Source organism: Sinocyclocheilus rhinocerous, unplaced genomic scaffold, assembly GCF_001515625.1.
Source record: "Sinocyclocheilus rhinocerous isolate Xijiao unplaced genomic scaffold, SAMN03320098_v1.1 scaffold2236, whole genome shotgun sequence".
Classification (NCBI taxonomy): domain Eukaryota; kingdom Metazoa; phylum Chordata; class Actinopteri; order Cypriniformes; family Cyprinidae; genus Sinocyclocheilus; species Sinocyclocheilus rhinocerous.
This window is the reverse complement of record NW_015623569.1, coordinates 2,744-18,611: the sequence shown is the minus strand read 5'-3', so window position 1 is coordinate 18,611 and position 15,868 is coordinate 2,744.

Genomic DNA, 15,868 nt, shown 5'->3' with positions numbered 1-15,868 from the left:
ATTACCACAACCTGGAGTTTTATAGGAGCTGTTACAGTAATCGCATGAGATTCAAATGAGTTATAATTGCATAAGGGAGAGAGGGTTGAGTATTTCCAATTGTTTGAAATGAGCAGACCAGTGCCCCCACCCCGGCCAACCTGACGAGGGGTGGGAGAGAAAGAGAAATTGTTAGACAGAGCAGCTGGGGTTGCTGAGTCTTCTGGACGAATCCAGGTCTCAGTCAAGCCCAAGATGCGGAGTGTAGATTGTAAAGAAAAAGCAGAAATTAAGTGTGCTTTGTTGACAGCTGACTGACAATTCCAGCAATGTTAGCTAGCAATATTAGAACACCACAGCAACTACCTAGCAACACCCTAGCAACATTGGAAAACATTAGCAACTGCATAGCAACACCCTAGCAACCATCTAGAAATGCTAGAACAGCAGAGCAACTGCCTAAAAACAACCTAGTAACATCATAACACCCGAGCAACTGCCTAGCAACACCCTAGCAACCATATAGCAATGGTAGAACACCACAGAAACTGCCTAGCAACACCCTAACAACATTAGAATAGAAAAGCAACTGCCTAGTAACACCATAGCAACCATCTAGCAATGTTAGAACACCACATCAACTGCCTAGCAACATTGGAACACACAAGAGCAACTGCCTAGCAACACCCTAGCAACCATCTAGAAATGTTAAAGCACCACAAAAACTGCCTAGCAACACCCAAACAACATTAGAATAGAAGAGCAACTGCCTAGTAACACCCTAGCACCTGTCTAATAACGTTATAACACTAGAGCAACTGCCTAGCAACACCCCAGCAACATTAGAACACTAGAGCAACTGCCTAGCAACCATCTGTCAATGTTAGAACACCACATCAACTGTTTAGCAACACACTAGCAACATTGGAACACAAGAGCAACTGCCTAGTAACACCCTAGCACCTGTCTAGCAATGTTAGAGCACCACAACAACTGCCTAGCAACATTAGAACACCAACGCAACTGCCTAGCAACATGTAGCAATGCCTGCAAAGCTCAAATGTCTCATCATATGCTCAGCTGCTCAGACTCCAATGCCTGTTTGTCTTAACATACTTTTCTTTTCAGTGTGTGATGTTTTAAGTAAAGAAGTGAATGTTTTTATCATTTGGTATCCATCCAGTGCCGCTGGGACAATTACAGCATGTAGTGTTCTCTCTGTTAAAGCTTTTCCTTCACTTCTCTATCCTCTCCATCACTTCAGAGGAGTCGCTGGACGCGTGACGCTCTGATGTTAATCTCAGATGACACGCCGGCTGTAATTAGTGCCTCTAATTGGCAGAACGTCGTCACCTGTGAAGTGAACAGAAACGAGGCCCGAATCGAGAGGCTCCTCACATCTCACCTGTGATACGCTCTCAAAAACAGAGAATCAGCCGCTGCTTTCTGAACTCATTTCATCACACTGAAATGTGACAGGATTCTGCAGCTGTGTCATCTGATGTGTGATTGAATGCAGGAAACATGAGGCAATCGTGTTCATCAAGCCACAGTCAAGCAGGAACTCATTTGCAACCGACATCATCATCCACCTGTTGGAGTCAGATCTGCTTTTCAGACTCTCCATTAACCTGCATGAGAGTTCACGGCTGAGCGTTCTGCTTCTCTTTCTCATGTAAGCACTCAAACTGTCCTTTATAAGAGATTTAAGCTTCTTTCCATTAAAACTACATGCCTACAGTCCTGCACATCCCTCTGATTAATTAAAATTTAATCAACTGCCAAAAAGTATGTCTCCAGCGTGTCTCTTTTGAGATTGTTTACTTGATTATGTTGATTAGAGTTTGCACAAATTGCATCAGGACAGTCATATATGAGGTTTGGCTCTTCAGGGCGAATTCTGAAAAAAAATAAAAATACAAATGGATCCTCATTACATTTACAAAAATAACCAATTCCTCTGTGACTTGTTCTGAATTATTGGTTGAGAAGATGCTGTGGATGACACCGAAAAACACTTCATACTAGCTTTCAAACCAATGCTCAGCAAGCTGCTTTTATTTGATTAAAAATACAGTAAAAATTGTGAAATATTATTAGAATGTAAAACAGCTGTTTTCTGTGTGAATATCTGTTAAACTGTAATTTATTTCTGTGATGCGCAGCTGTATTTTCAGCATCATTACTCCAGTCTTCAGTGTCACATGATCTTCAGAAATCAGTATAATATGCTGATTTGCTGCTCAAGAAACATTTCTGATTATTATCAATGTTGAAAACAGTTGTGCTGCACAATATTTTTGTGGAAACCTTGATACATTGTATTTTTCAGGATTCACAGATGAACAGAAAGTTCAAAAGAACAGCATTTATTTGAAACAGAAATCTTTTGTAACATTATAAATGTCTTTACTGCCACTTTTAATCAATTTAATGCAGCCTTGATGAATAAAAGTATTAATTTATTTAAAAGCATTTGCATTTATTCATGCATTTGGCAGAATTTTTATTTTTTTGCATTCAATTGATCATGCATTCCTTGGGAATTGAACCCTGACCTCAGTGTTGCGAGCATAACATACAGGAATGCAAAATCAATGGCATGACGAGAGCATTGAGTATCTTTCTTCTGAAGTATATTGAATCTTTTTTTTTTTTTTTATTGCATTGCATCACGTTACGTGAGTCAATCACAGATTTCATGTTTCAGCCGCAGCTGTATGATGCAGTGAATATAGTATGTTTGACAGCACATATTGTCTATGCGTCACGGTGTTTTTGTTTTGTCGCAGCTGATTGGATCACGTTACACTGCGGCTCTTGCTGTATTGCCATCCTCCAGCTGCAGCCCGATGGGAACAGAGATCTCTCTCTGATTAAACAGATATATGGGTGTTTCATGTGAAACTGTGTTTAGAGTACTAGTGATGGTTGACTTAACTAACACCACTAACCACCTGACGGCGGTCAAACACACACAAGCTGATCTCTAGTGCTGGTCTGAAGCCGTTCATCAGGTTGTGTTGTTTCTCTGAGAGTTGATTGGCATCTGTGTCCTCAGCAGAAGTGCTGACATCAGCGTTCCTGCAGTGCATTCTGGGACAGACACAGTCTGCTGGCACACAGTCCTTCCTCTCAAAACCTCATATCAGAACACAAACTTCTCCTCGTCTTCATTTCTCAGGTCAGTTTAATATTTTTTCAGCTCTTGCCTGATGTTTTGCTCACAGATACTTTGAGGACTGCAGAACAGGGTTATTATCATCAACTAAAACTAAAACCATAAAAACATAATGCGTTGCATGAAATAAAATAAAATAACATAATATAAAAATTATTTTATTTAAGACTTAAAATAAATATTATTTACTTGAAATAAACTAAATGTTAACTAAAATTAAATACAATTATTTTATAGTCTTAATTAAGACTTTAGCCTCCGAGAAAGTCTCAAGATGCACACCTGTAACGTTTTCTTATAAAAGCTGCCTAAATACCTTAATTTAACTAAGGCCTAGTTCTGGCTTAAGCTAAGCCCCGTCTGTGAAACCGGGCCTAGATTTTAAAAAAAAAAAAAAAAAAAATTTTTTATTGAATTTTATTTCAGCGAGTTGCCAAAGCAACTTGATTTTAACTAAAATTACTAAAACTTGAATAAAATTAATAAAAATAAAATTATAAAAAATAATAGATAAAAAGAATAAATAGAATAAAATAAAATATAAATAGAATTACTAAAAAAATTAAAATTAAAATGGGAAACAAAAAATAGAAATTAATTCATATTAATAAAAACTTCAATATGATTTCAGCGATACTAAAAAAAAAACACTGATATAGGTATTTGATGTAATTTAGTGTTTTTATACTGCTGATTTACCTTTTAAAGGACAGTTCAGAAATTAAATTTCATCATTTATTCACTCTCGTGTTATTAACCTGCATGACTGTCTCCCAAGAAAGATAAAAGATGAAACTTTGAAAGACTATCAGGTTTAACATTGTCAATGAACTGTTGCTTTAAATGAGGGAGTGAATGAACTGAACTGCATTAACCGGTATGCTCTCGTATGTTCAGGTGAAGCAGACCTAAAGCTCAGCATCTTCTGCAGATGATCAGGATCCTTCACTGCATCAGTCTTTATTATTGTGGAGGTCAGTGGAGCGACAGTGAATTAAACACTCAGTGTGTCCTTGATCCGGGTCTGCAATCATTCATGAACGACCCTGATTTCCCATTCTTCATCTGCACTCTTCAGGTTCACACCAGCACACTTCTCTTTGCATTTCGCAGTATTTACACTACATACAGCGCACGTATTTACTGTAGTGTATGAACATCATACTGAATGCAGTGCACTTGCGTCCAATTCCACTCATGAGCCAGAAGGAACATTAACAGACAAATATACATAATCATCTGCATGAATGTACCAAAGCAATCACAACTTGTTCAGAAGAATGAGAAACTGCTTTTATGATGTGCACGAGTGACTAGATGATGTGGAGGGTGAACAAAGTAGTTCTGAGAATTTCATTTCTGATCTGAGAAATGCACCAAAGCCACTGAGAAAAACTGTAATTGAAATAAAGCTGAAATAAAATATAAACATTAGAAATTAGAAAATTAGAAATGTTGTCTAGTCATTCATTCATTCACCTATAAACAGATGAATAAACTGTATGAATTTTGTTTTTCTGTTGAACATAAAATAAGTTATTTTGAAGAATGTTGGTGAACAAAGAGTTGACGGTAGCCATTGACTTCCATAATAATAATTTTTTCCCATTCTATGGAAGTCAGTTTAAATTTTTGGGTAAACTATCCTTTTAAGGAAAAAAAATAAATAAAATAAAATAAAATAAAATAAAATAAAAAAATTGTAATTTAAAAAAAATAATAAAAATGACAAAATTACTAAAAATGAAAATAAAACATCTAAAATAAAATCTCTTTTAAAATATGAATACAAATTATAAAAATAAATAATTTGAATAAATAATGACGGTTTCAGCAGCACTTGCGCATGAAGCATCTGATCGTGTTGAATGTATTTCCAGTGTGTTAGTGTGCATCTGGTGCAGTTTCACAGATCATCATTAAAGCTCATTAAATCAGTCATATGATCAGAATATATGATGAATCTGTTGATGTCTCTGATTCTTTCACAGTCTGATGCTGTTTTCAGTGATTCAGGTGTCGATTACTGGAGTAAGTGAACGTCTGGAAGGCTCTGGTTCACGTTTGCTGTGTTTCTCGTTCTGCTGCTTGGTTTTTTAGCTTCCTGACAGTGAAATGGATTAAAGCGGGTTTGCTGACAGTGAACATATCAAATGTGCCGTCTCTCTCTCTCTCTCTCTCTTGATCACCTGCTTTGTCTGAAGTGAGTCACCTTGCAAATATATGAATAGTAAATGCAGGGAAAGTAATCTGCTTCCTGACGGCTACACGGCTGCATTTGCATAGCTGCCAGCCTCTGGAACCTGCGACCAGAATCCACAATCACACGCATACATTTCTCACACGCCAGACGCTCCTTCTCTGACCCGCTCCGTGTGTGTGTGTGAGTGTGTGTGTGTGTGTGTGTGTGTGAGAGAGTGTGTGTGTGTGTGAGAGAGTGTGTGTGTGTGTGAGAGAGTGTGTGTGTGTGTGAGAGAGTGTGTGTGTGTGTGAGAGAGTGTGTGTGTGTGTGAGAGAGTGTGTGTGTGTGTGAGAGAGTGTGTGTGTGTGTGAGAGAGTGTGTGTGTGTGTGAGAGAGTGTGTGTGTGTGTGAGAGAGTGTGTGTGTGTGTGAGAGAGTGTGTGTGTGTGTGAGAGAGTGTGTGTGTGTGTGAGAGAGTGTGTGTGTGTGTGAGAGAGTGTGTGTGTGTGTGAGAGAGTGTGTGTGTGTGTGAGAGAGTGTGTGTGTGTGTGAGAGAGTGTGTGTGTGTGTGAGAGAGTGTGTGTGTGTGTGAGAGAGTGTGTGTGTGTGTGAGAGAGTGTGTGTGTGTGTGAGAGAGTGTGTGTGTGTGTGAGAGAGTGTGTGTGTGTGTGAGAGAGTGTGTGTGTGTGTGAGAGAGTGTGTGTGTGTGTGAGAGAGTGTGTGAGAGAGTGTGTGTGTGTGAGAGAGAGTGTGTGTGTGTGTGTGTGTGTGTGTGTTTATTAGTGATGGTTTGGGTGCATTTGTCCTCAGAAGTGAGAAAATATTTACATTCACATTCATCCAAAGCAATAGAGGAAAATTCATTGAACATAATATTCATAGTGCACAATGCCAAATAACACAAAACATCACTATGGGACATTTAGGGATGCTAACAATTATAAAAATGATTCATAAATTAATATTTCGGGGGGTTTTAATTCATGCCTGATGAAGAAACAAACTCATCCTGATCTCAGATGATCTGAAGGTGAGCACATTTTCGGCACATTTTCATTTTTGGGCGAACTGTTCCTTTAAACACAGTTGTTGTGGTTTTTGTTTGATTTTGACTGTATGTTCAGTGATCAGACGGCTGTAGTGTTATTGACGTTCAGTCGTGATGGCGTTCTCTCTCTCTCTCTCGCTCGTGTGATGAATGTGGGACGATGTGGCTGTTTGTAATGGATTCTGCCGTCCAGAGTCTCCTCAGATCCACCTGAGCGTGTTTCATTGCTCTCTCGGCTCTCAGACGCTCCAGGCCTCTGAAGTTCAGCTTTATGAGCCGACAGCAGCGCAGAGGATCAATCCCATGATGCCCAAGGTCCCTCATCTGCAGGATCCGTCTGAGAACGATCCAGCACATACGCACTTCTGATGAGACAAAAGAAAAACCATAGAGAGAAGATCACGAGCAGCTTTAGGGCACAGAAGATCACGGAAAAAAGAAACGTTACTTTATAACAGTGTTCTTTTGGTATTATTTATTATTAAGTAATATTTTGAATCAGATTTTATTTTTATGTTTTCATTTTGGTTTAAGTTTGAGTCATTTTGTTGTGTTTTTTGTCATTTTAATTTATAATAACAAATGGTAATAATATTTTAATATGATAATATTTACATAATATTTTTTTATATTATAAAAACTTTTATACATTTTAACAACATTATTATAATATATGTTCTATTCTATTTAAGGTCCTTTGATTTACAATGATACAATGATTGTATCATTTTCAGTTTTGTTGATGTCGAATAATAATAATATTAAAAATTCCAGTAACTGTCAAATAATTCAAGAGAAATTTTTGATTAAAAAAAAAATTATTGGAACCAGTTACATTTTTTCCAGTTAGTTTGGAACTGTTTGTTTGTTTGTTTTGGATAAAAGCTTCTGCCAAGCAAATAAATGTAAATGTTAAAACAAGATGTTTAATTCTGTTAATGGTGATCTGCATGCTTTTTTTGTATTTTATTATTCTCTTTATTTCTATATTCTCATATTGCATTAACACTTTTAATTTCACTTCTTGTATATCCTTCAGTTTTTCAATAAAGCAGCTGATTTAAAGATATTCAGACCATATCCTACTAAAAGACTACTACTACACAACTTTTAGTGCATTTAGATCATTTAGATCAAGTCCTAAAAGAAGTAACCAGAACCTGGAATCTGAATTTAATTCTGAATTTTTACGTTCCTTCTGATTCATTTTGATTTTCATTCATGCATTTAGCAGATGCCTTTTTCCAATGCAACTTACAATTAGAGAAACATCCTGATTGTTGCATTTGGATCCATAAAGTGATTTTCCACACTCGTTCAATATTCTCAACACAATTAACACTTTCAGAAAGGCTTTTTGACTTCTTGTTGTTGATCATATTCATCTCATTCAGGTGTTTCTGTATGAATCAGATGGAGACTCTGGTTCTCTCAGATGAGCGTGTTGATTGAGAGACCATCATTATGATATGTAAGTGATTTCATCTTTCATTGCTTATTTAAAATACTGAATGAAGAGAGTAATGCAGAAATCCAGATGATTCTGATCATGCATTTAAATGCATGATAACCCTAATGTTTTATTGCACTGAAAAACATTTGGTGTAGGATTTACTTTTAAAAACACAAATATCACAAATAATTGCAAACAAATGGCATGTAACATTTTTGAAGTAGAAAGACTGAAACAGTATTTTCTTGTAAAACATAGTGCAATAATATTTGCTTTTTTCAGCTTAGATACAACCATCCTGTTCTAACTCAGTATTTGTGTCTTGTTTTCCGGTAAAACGCCATAAATGTACCTGATGAGCAGAATTGCATTTGATTTTACCAGAGTTTTCAGCTTCACTCTGTTTCTTTGGCAGATGTTTTACTGAAATTTGAATAATTCAAATTTCTGATTTGAATCGAATAGAATCTTTAATAAATGACTCAAATCTGAATTTGCGTTTCAAAAACATTTGCATTCAAAGACACACTTAAAATGTTTTTTGAAGTCATAAAGATTATTGGAACATGGTTTATAAGAAAATACTATTTCAGTCCTTCTGCTTCAAAATGCTTCACGTTTAATGTGTTCTGTGCTGCTCCTTTGAGACATTTTACTAGCAGTTTCTAAGTGAAATTTATTTCTACACCAGTTGTTTTCAGCACTGTAAAAAAAGTTGACCTAACTCAAAAAATTAAGGCAACTTAGTTAACTCAACTAGCAACCGACAACTTAAACACTTGAGTTCATCTAATGAATAAAAGTCAGTCTGTTGAATTTTCAAAGATCTGTCAGATTATTTAGTATTTATTTAGCAATGCTAATCCTCTTTAACAATCCTCTTTCTTTTAGATTTATGTTTATTTTCAAAGCCCACTACATAATATGGGTAGTATCTGCCTCTTAAACCTAAAGGCAAACATTTATGCGGATGGACAAATGTATTCAATCCAGAAATTGCAATGAGATGCACATATATGATTCTCAAGCATGGTGAGGATCAACAAATATTAAATCAGTAAAAACATAAACTCTGGTCCACATGAGAGCTAACTGACAGTGACTGCAGCAGCAGCAGCATAAATTAACCCAGTAAACCCATGTAAAACAATGATATTATTTTAATAGTAATTGACATAAAATGTTTTCAAGCTGCAATGCATGCTGGAAACTTGTGCAATATTGTTTAATGCAAAATTGTTTGTTCAGAGGACTAAGTTTGGAAAGTTGGGAGAACATTTGGATATGTTGTGAACATATGTGACCCTGGAGCACAAAACCAGTCATAAGGGTCAGTTTTGTGAAATTGAGATTTATGCATTTACAAAATATCTTCATGGAACATGATCTTTACTTAATATCCTAATGATTTTTGGCATAAAAAAAATGGATAATTTTGACCCATACAATGTATTTTTGGTTATTGCTACAAATATACCCCAGCGACTTAACACTGCTTTTGTGCTGCAGGCTCACATATGCACTGTAAAAAATCAAAAGTTGAGAAAATTGAAAAGTTTAAGGCAACCAGCTTCAGGAGATTTCTAAGTTTTCTCAACTTGTTTTTGTAGAAGATTTTTGGGTTTTCTCAACTTTTTTTTTTTTGTATAAAGTGAAAACAACAAGTTGAGAAAACTCAAAAATCTCCCGAAGCTGGTTTGCCTTAAACTTTTATATTTTCTCAATTTTTTATTGTTTTTTTACAGTGTACTTGAGTCTCTAAGTAAAGTAAACAAAACAACTTTTGTTTGTGTCATGTTTAGAGTATTTTTGTTCGGTTCACACAAAAAATTAAATTGACTTCTCCTACTAAAAATTCTTTGTTCAGGCTACTTTTTTACATTTGTTAGAACGTTTCGAAAGTTGGATTTTTTACAGTGAGCATATGAGATGCTGATGTGAGCTCGTCTATGCCATCACGTCATCGACCTCAAGGTTGTGTGGAGTTTCTAATCAGTCTCAACTCAGTGTTTCATCTCAGTGACTCTCTGCGAGTTTAGTGTTTTTGAAACGACACACGTGTTGTTCTGGTGTTCACGGCTGAGCTCACGTTCATCCATATTGATCAGACGGCAGGACACATGGCTTTCTGAGACGCGTCTGGTTTGGCAGACAGATGCTTCCACTTTCTGTCAAAGTGCATCAAAACACCTTCAGCACAAAGTCGTGGCTTTCATTGAAAAGATTTGAAATTGCATTCAAATTACACAGCGGGAGCCTCTTGTTGTGGGGTTTTGTAATTTCTTTTTGAGTTGTGTCTCACAGATTGTCAAAGCGCCAGTCCAAAATCACCTGGTCCCGAGGCTCGTCTAGTCTTCCTGTTGATTCTTCATCATAAATCATTTTTAAGAGGCCATTACGGATCCTCCAATCGCTCTTAAACACACCGTGACATTTGGATGAAACGCAGTGTTTTTACTGTATCTTTTCATCAGGCAGGACATTATCCAGACGCTTCCATACGAGTCGTTCATCTACAGTAAGCGGTCTCATGATAACACCAAACTAAAATTCTGCTGATTTGCAAAAACCCTACAAAAATATGTTTTGTTAACATTCTGATTAAGTTATGAAAACGGTATTCCTGAATGTTCTCTAAACATTCAAAATATCCAGGTTTTTAAGTATGTTTAAAGTGTTTTCTTCATGTGGACATTAAGGGATCATTCCATTGTATCATTTTGCAAACATTATGGGAACGTTACTTTTGAATGTTCTCTCAAGATTCTGAAACAAATAACAACATTTAGAAAACATTACACGAATGTCCAATGTTTCAGAATTAAAACGTTCCGTTAATGATGTATTAATAATGTTTTTGTGCTAACAAAACATTATGGGAACGTTACTTTTGAATGTTCTCTCAAGATTCTGAAACAAATAACAACATTTAGAAAACATTACACGAATGTCCAATGTTTCAGAATTAAAACGTTCCGTTAATGATGTATTAATAATGTTTTTTTTGCTAACGTTTTGAGAACATTCTTAAAGACCAGAATGAATGTTCTAATAATGTTAGTGGAAGAACACTTGTTCATTACTTTGACAGAACGTTAGCCAAAGTTATGAGAATGTTCCTTGTTAGATGGGAAAATCCTAAAATGACCTAATCTGAAGATGCCAGTTCAAAATATCATTAAAGATTTCCATTAGTTTGTCACAAAATAGGAATAAAGATTATAGGCTATATATGCATCAGCTTTAATGCACTGATCAAAATCAAAGCAATCAAATGTCAAAAGCTTGTATTTTAATGACAAAAAGAAATATTCAATCTGCAAAGAAGTGGAAAATATGTTCAAAACTCCTATTAATGTCAAAGAACTTTACAAAATAAGCTTTTTCCCACAAAATCTGTCATTTTCTGTCACTGTTTGGATGCAGTAAAAGCCAAAACATCAGGCTCATCTTTGCATTTTCTTCTGTCCTTGACATCAGGATTAGTCATCCAATGTGTGAAAATGGGAATTGAGAATTGATCAAATCATTGTAATCTGGCTCAGATTCAGAAATGAATTCTGTTTGTGGTGTTTTTCTGCTAATTAAAGGAAAATACAAGTACTAATGGTTGTCAAAAGCAAAAATGCTATGAAATGCATCATATTTTGTGTGGTAGTGTGATGTGGAAGAGCAAAACAGATGCTATTTTTGGGGTCAGAGCCACAAAATGAGTAAGAAACAAGTACAGAATTTCATTTAGCAAATATGATGCAGGTGGTAATAAAAAAATGTCATTACAAATTTTTATCTCACTTAAAAGTTGTGTGCAATTCTGACATTCTTTTTTTGCAATTACATGTCTATATATAACAATTCTGACATTTATTTCTAGGAACCCAGGATATTTTCTTGCAATTCTAAAAAAATTTTCTTGCAATTTTTTTATCTCGGAATTTTGATGTTTTACTTGTAGTTCTGACTTTACTCTCGCAATTGTGGTTTATATCTCGCAATTCTTACATTTATTTCTAGTAATTCATTTATTTTGCGATTTTTTTGGTTGATATCTTGGCATTTTGATGTTTTACTTGTAGTTCTGACTTTACTCTCGCAATTGTGGTTTATATCTCGCAATTCTTACATTTATTTTTAGTAATTCACTTTTTTTGCAATTTTTTAGTTTATATCTGAGGATTTTGATGTTTTACTTGTAGTTCTGACTTTACTCTCGCAATTGTGGTTTATATCTCGCAATTTTTACATTTATTTCTTGTAATTCAGACTTTTATTTTGCATTTTTTTAGTTTATATCTCAGAATTTTTGATGTTTTACTTGTAATTCTGACTTTACTCTAGCAATTGTGGTTTATAGCTCGCAATTCTTACATTTATTTCTAGTAATTCACTTTTTTTGCAATTTTTTAGTTTATATATCTGAATTTTGATGTTTTACTTGTAATTCTTACTTTACTCTCGCAATTGTGGTTTATATCTCGCAATTCTTACATACTTGAGTCTCTAAGTAAAGTAAACAAAACAACTTTTGTTTGTGTCATGTTTAGAGTATTTTTGTTCGGTTCACACAAAAAATTAAATTGACTTCTCCTACTAAAAATTCTTTGTTCAGGCTACTTTTTTACATTTGTTAGAACGTTTCGAAAGTTGGATTTTTTACAGTGAGCATATGAGATGCTGATGTGAGCTCGTCTATGCCATCACGTCATCGACCTCAAGGTTGTGTGGAGTTTCTAATCAGTCTCAACTCAGTGTTTCATCTCAGTGACTCTCTGCGAGTTTAGTGTTTTTGAAACGACACACGTGTTGTTCTGGTGTTCACGGCTGAGCTCACGTTCATCCATATTGATCAGACGGCAGGACACATGGCTTTCTGAGACGCGTCTGGTTTGGCAGACAGATGCTTCCACTTTCTGTCAAAGTGCATCAAAACACCTTCAGCACAAAGTCGTGGCTTTCATTGAAAAGATTTGAAATTGCATTCAAATTACACAGCGGGAGCCTCTTGTTGTGGGGTTTTGTAATTTCTTTTTGAGTTGTGTCTCACAGATTGTCAAAGCGCCAGTCCAAAATCACCTGGTCCCGAGGCTCGTCTAGTCTTCCTGTTGATTCTTCATCATAAATCATTTTTAAGAGGCCATTACGGATCCTCCAATCGCTCTTAAACACACCGTGACATTTGGATGAAACGCAGTGTTTTTACTGTATCTTTTCATCAGGCAGGACATTATCCAGACGCTTCCATACGAGTCGTTCATCTACAGTAAGCGGTCTCATGATAACACCAAACTAAAATTCTGCTGATTTGCAAAAACCCTACAAAAATATGTTTTGTTAACATTCTGATTAAGTTATGAAAACGGTATTCCTGAATGTTCTCTAAACATTCAAAATATCCAGGTTTTTAAGTATGTTTAAAGTGTTTTCTTCATGTGGACATTAAGGGATCATTCCATTGTATCATTTTGCAAACATTATGGGAACGTTACTTTTGAATGTTCTCTCAAGATTCTGAAACAAATAACAACATTTAGAAAACATTACACGAATGTCCAATGTTTCAGAATTAAAACGTTCCGTTAATGATGTATTAATAATGTTTTTGTGCTAACATTTTGAGAACATTCTTAAAGACCAGAATGAATGTTCTAATAATGTTAGTGGAAGAACACTTGTTCATTACTTTGACAGAACGTTAGCCAAAGTTATGAGAATGTTCCTTGTTAGATGGGAAAATCCTAAAATGACCTAATCTGAAGATGCCAGTTCAAAATATCATTAAAGATTTCCATTAGTTTGTCACAAAATAGGAATAAAGATTATAGGCTATATATGCATCAGCTTTAATGCACTGATCAAAATCAAAGCAATCAAATGTCAAAAGCTTGTATTTTAATGACAAAAAGAAATATTCAATCTGCAAAGAAGTGGAAAATATGTTCAAAACTCCTATTAATGTCAAAGAACTTTACAAAATAAGCTTTTTCCCACAAAATCTGTCATTTTCTGTCACTGTTTGGATGCAGTAAAAGCCAAAACATCAGGCTCATCTTTGCATTTTCTTCTGTCCTTGACATCAGGATTAGTCATCCAATGTGTGAAAATGGGAATTGAGAATTGATCAAATCATTGTAATCTGGCTCAGATTCAGAAATGAATTCTGTTTGTGGTGTTTTTCTGCTAATTAAAGGAAAATACAAGTACTAATGGTTGTCAAAAGCAAAAATGCTATGAAATGCATCATATTTTGTGTGGTAGTGTGATGTGGAAGAGCAAAACAGATGCTATTTTTGGGGTCAGAGCCACAAAATGAGTAAGAAACAAGTACAGAATTTCATTTAGCAAATATGATGCAGGTGGTAATAAAAAAATGTCATTACAAATTTTTATCTCACTTAAAAGTTGTGTGCAATTCTGACATTCTTTTTTTGCAATTACATGTCTATATATAACAATTCTGACATTTATTTCTAGGAACCCAGGATATTTTCTTGCAATTCTAAAAAAATTTTCTTGCAATTTTTTTATCTCGGAATTTTGATGTTTTACTTGTAGTTCTGACTTTACTCTCGCAATTGTGGTTTATATCTCGCAATTCTTACATTTATTTTTAGTAATTCACTTTTTTTGCAATTTTTTAGTTTATATCTGAGGATTTTGATGTTTTACTTGTAGTTCTGACTTTACTCTCGCAATTGTGGTTTATATCTCGCAATTTTTACATTTATTTCTTGTAATTCAGACTTTTATTTTGCATTTTTTTAGTTTATATCTCAGAATTTTTGATGTTTTACTTGTAATTCTGACTTTACTCTAGCAATTGTGGTTTATAGCTCGCAATTCTTACATTTATTTCTAGTAATTCAAATTTTTTGCAATTTTTTAGTTTATATCTCTGAATTTTTATGTTTTACTTGTAATTCTGACTTTACTCTCGCAATTGTGGTTTATATCTCGCAATTCTTACATTTATTTCTAGTAATTCAGACTTTTTTTGCAGTTCTTTAGTTTATATCAGAATTTAGAATTTTTTTTTTACTTGTAATTCTGACTTTACTCTCTCAATTCTTACATTTATTTCTAGTAATTCAGATTTTTTTCTTGCAATTTTTTAGTTTATATCTCTGAATTTTTATGTTTTACTTGTAATTCTAACTTTACTCTAGCAATTGTGGTTTATATCTCACAATTCTTATATTTATTTCTAGTAATTCACTTTTTTTTGCAGTTTTTTGGTTGATATCATGGCATTTTGATGTTTTACTTGTAATTCTTTACTTGAAACTCGGAATTCTGAGAAAAGTAGTTTAGAATTGTTTTTTTTATTTATTTTTTTTATTTCATGGCAGAATCAAGTTTCCGTAAGAAACAGACGACCTCATTAAGAGTTTATCTGCGCTGGGGTCAGAGGTCACTGAGTTTAAATCTGTGTTCATCTACGAGTGTTGTTAGTATTAGTATCTGTCTGTATTTCTTGTTGTTTCATCGCAGGTTTTGGTTGTGAGATGCTTTTAAGAATAAAATGTTCTTTGTGATTGTCCTGTGCGTTCTTCATGTTTAAAGCTGTTTTTCTCCTGCGTCTGCAGCGTGATCTCCAGCGGATGCTGATGGATGGACTCTCCTCGCCTCTCTGTTGATTCAGCAGTTGGATTCAGCATTTTCCAGGAAAATTACCTCCTCTTCAAGACGGATGAAGCTCGGCTGCACGATTGGCTCTTCAGCAGGACCATCAATCCATTATTAACAGATGTTTAAATATGCCACATGCATGCAATTGGAAATCACGTTTGCAAGGTTTGAACGTGTCAGAGTTCACTTTATACATTCATATGTGCTAATTCTCATCAGTCGCACCTAATAATAACTCATACATATATTTGCTGAATCTCATCAGCCGAGGATGCTGGGATACGGTGTGTCTGCAGCTGATCTCTGGTCTGTGACAGGCGGATGTTCAGTCTGACTGCAGCTCAGTCACTAGATATCTGTGTGTGTGTGTGTGTGTGAGTGTGAGAGAGTGTGTGTGTGT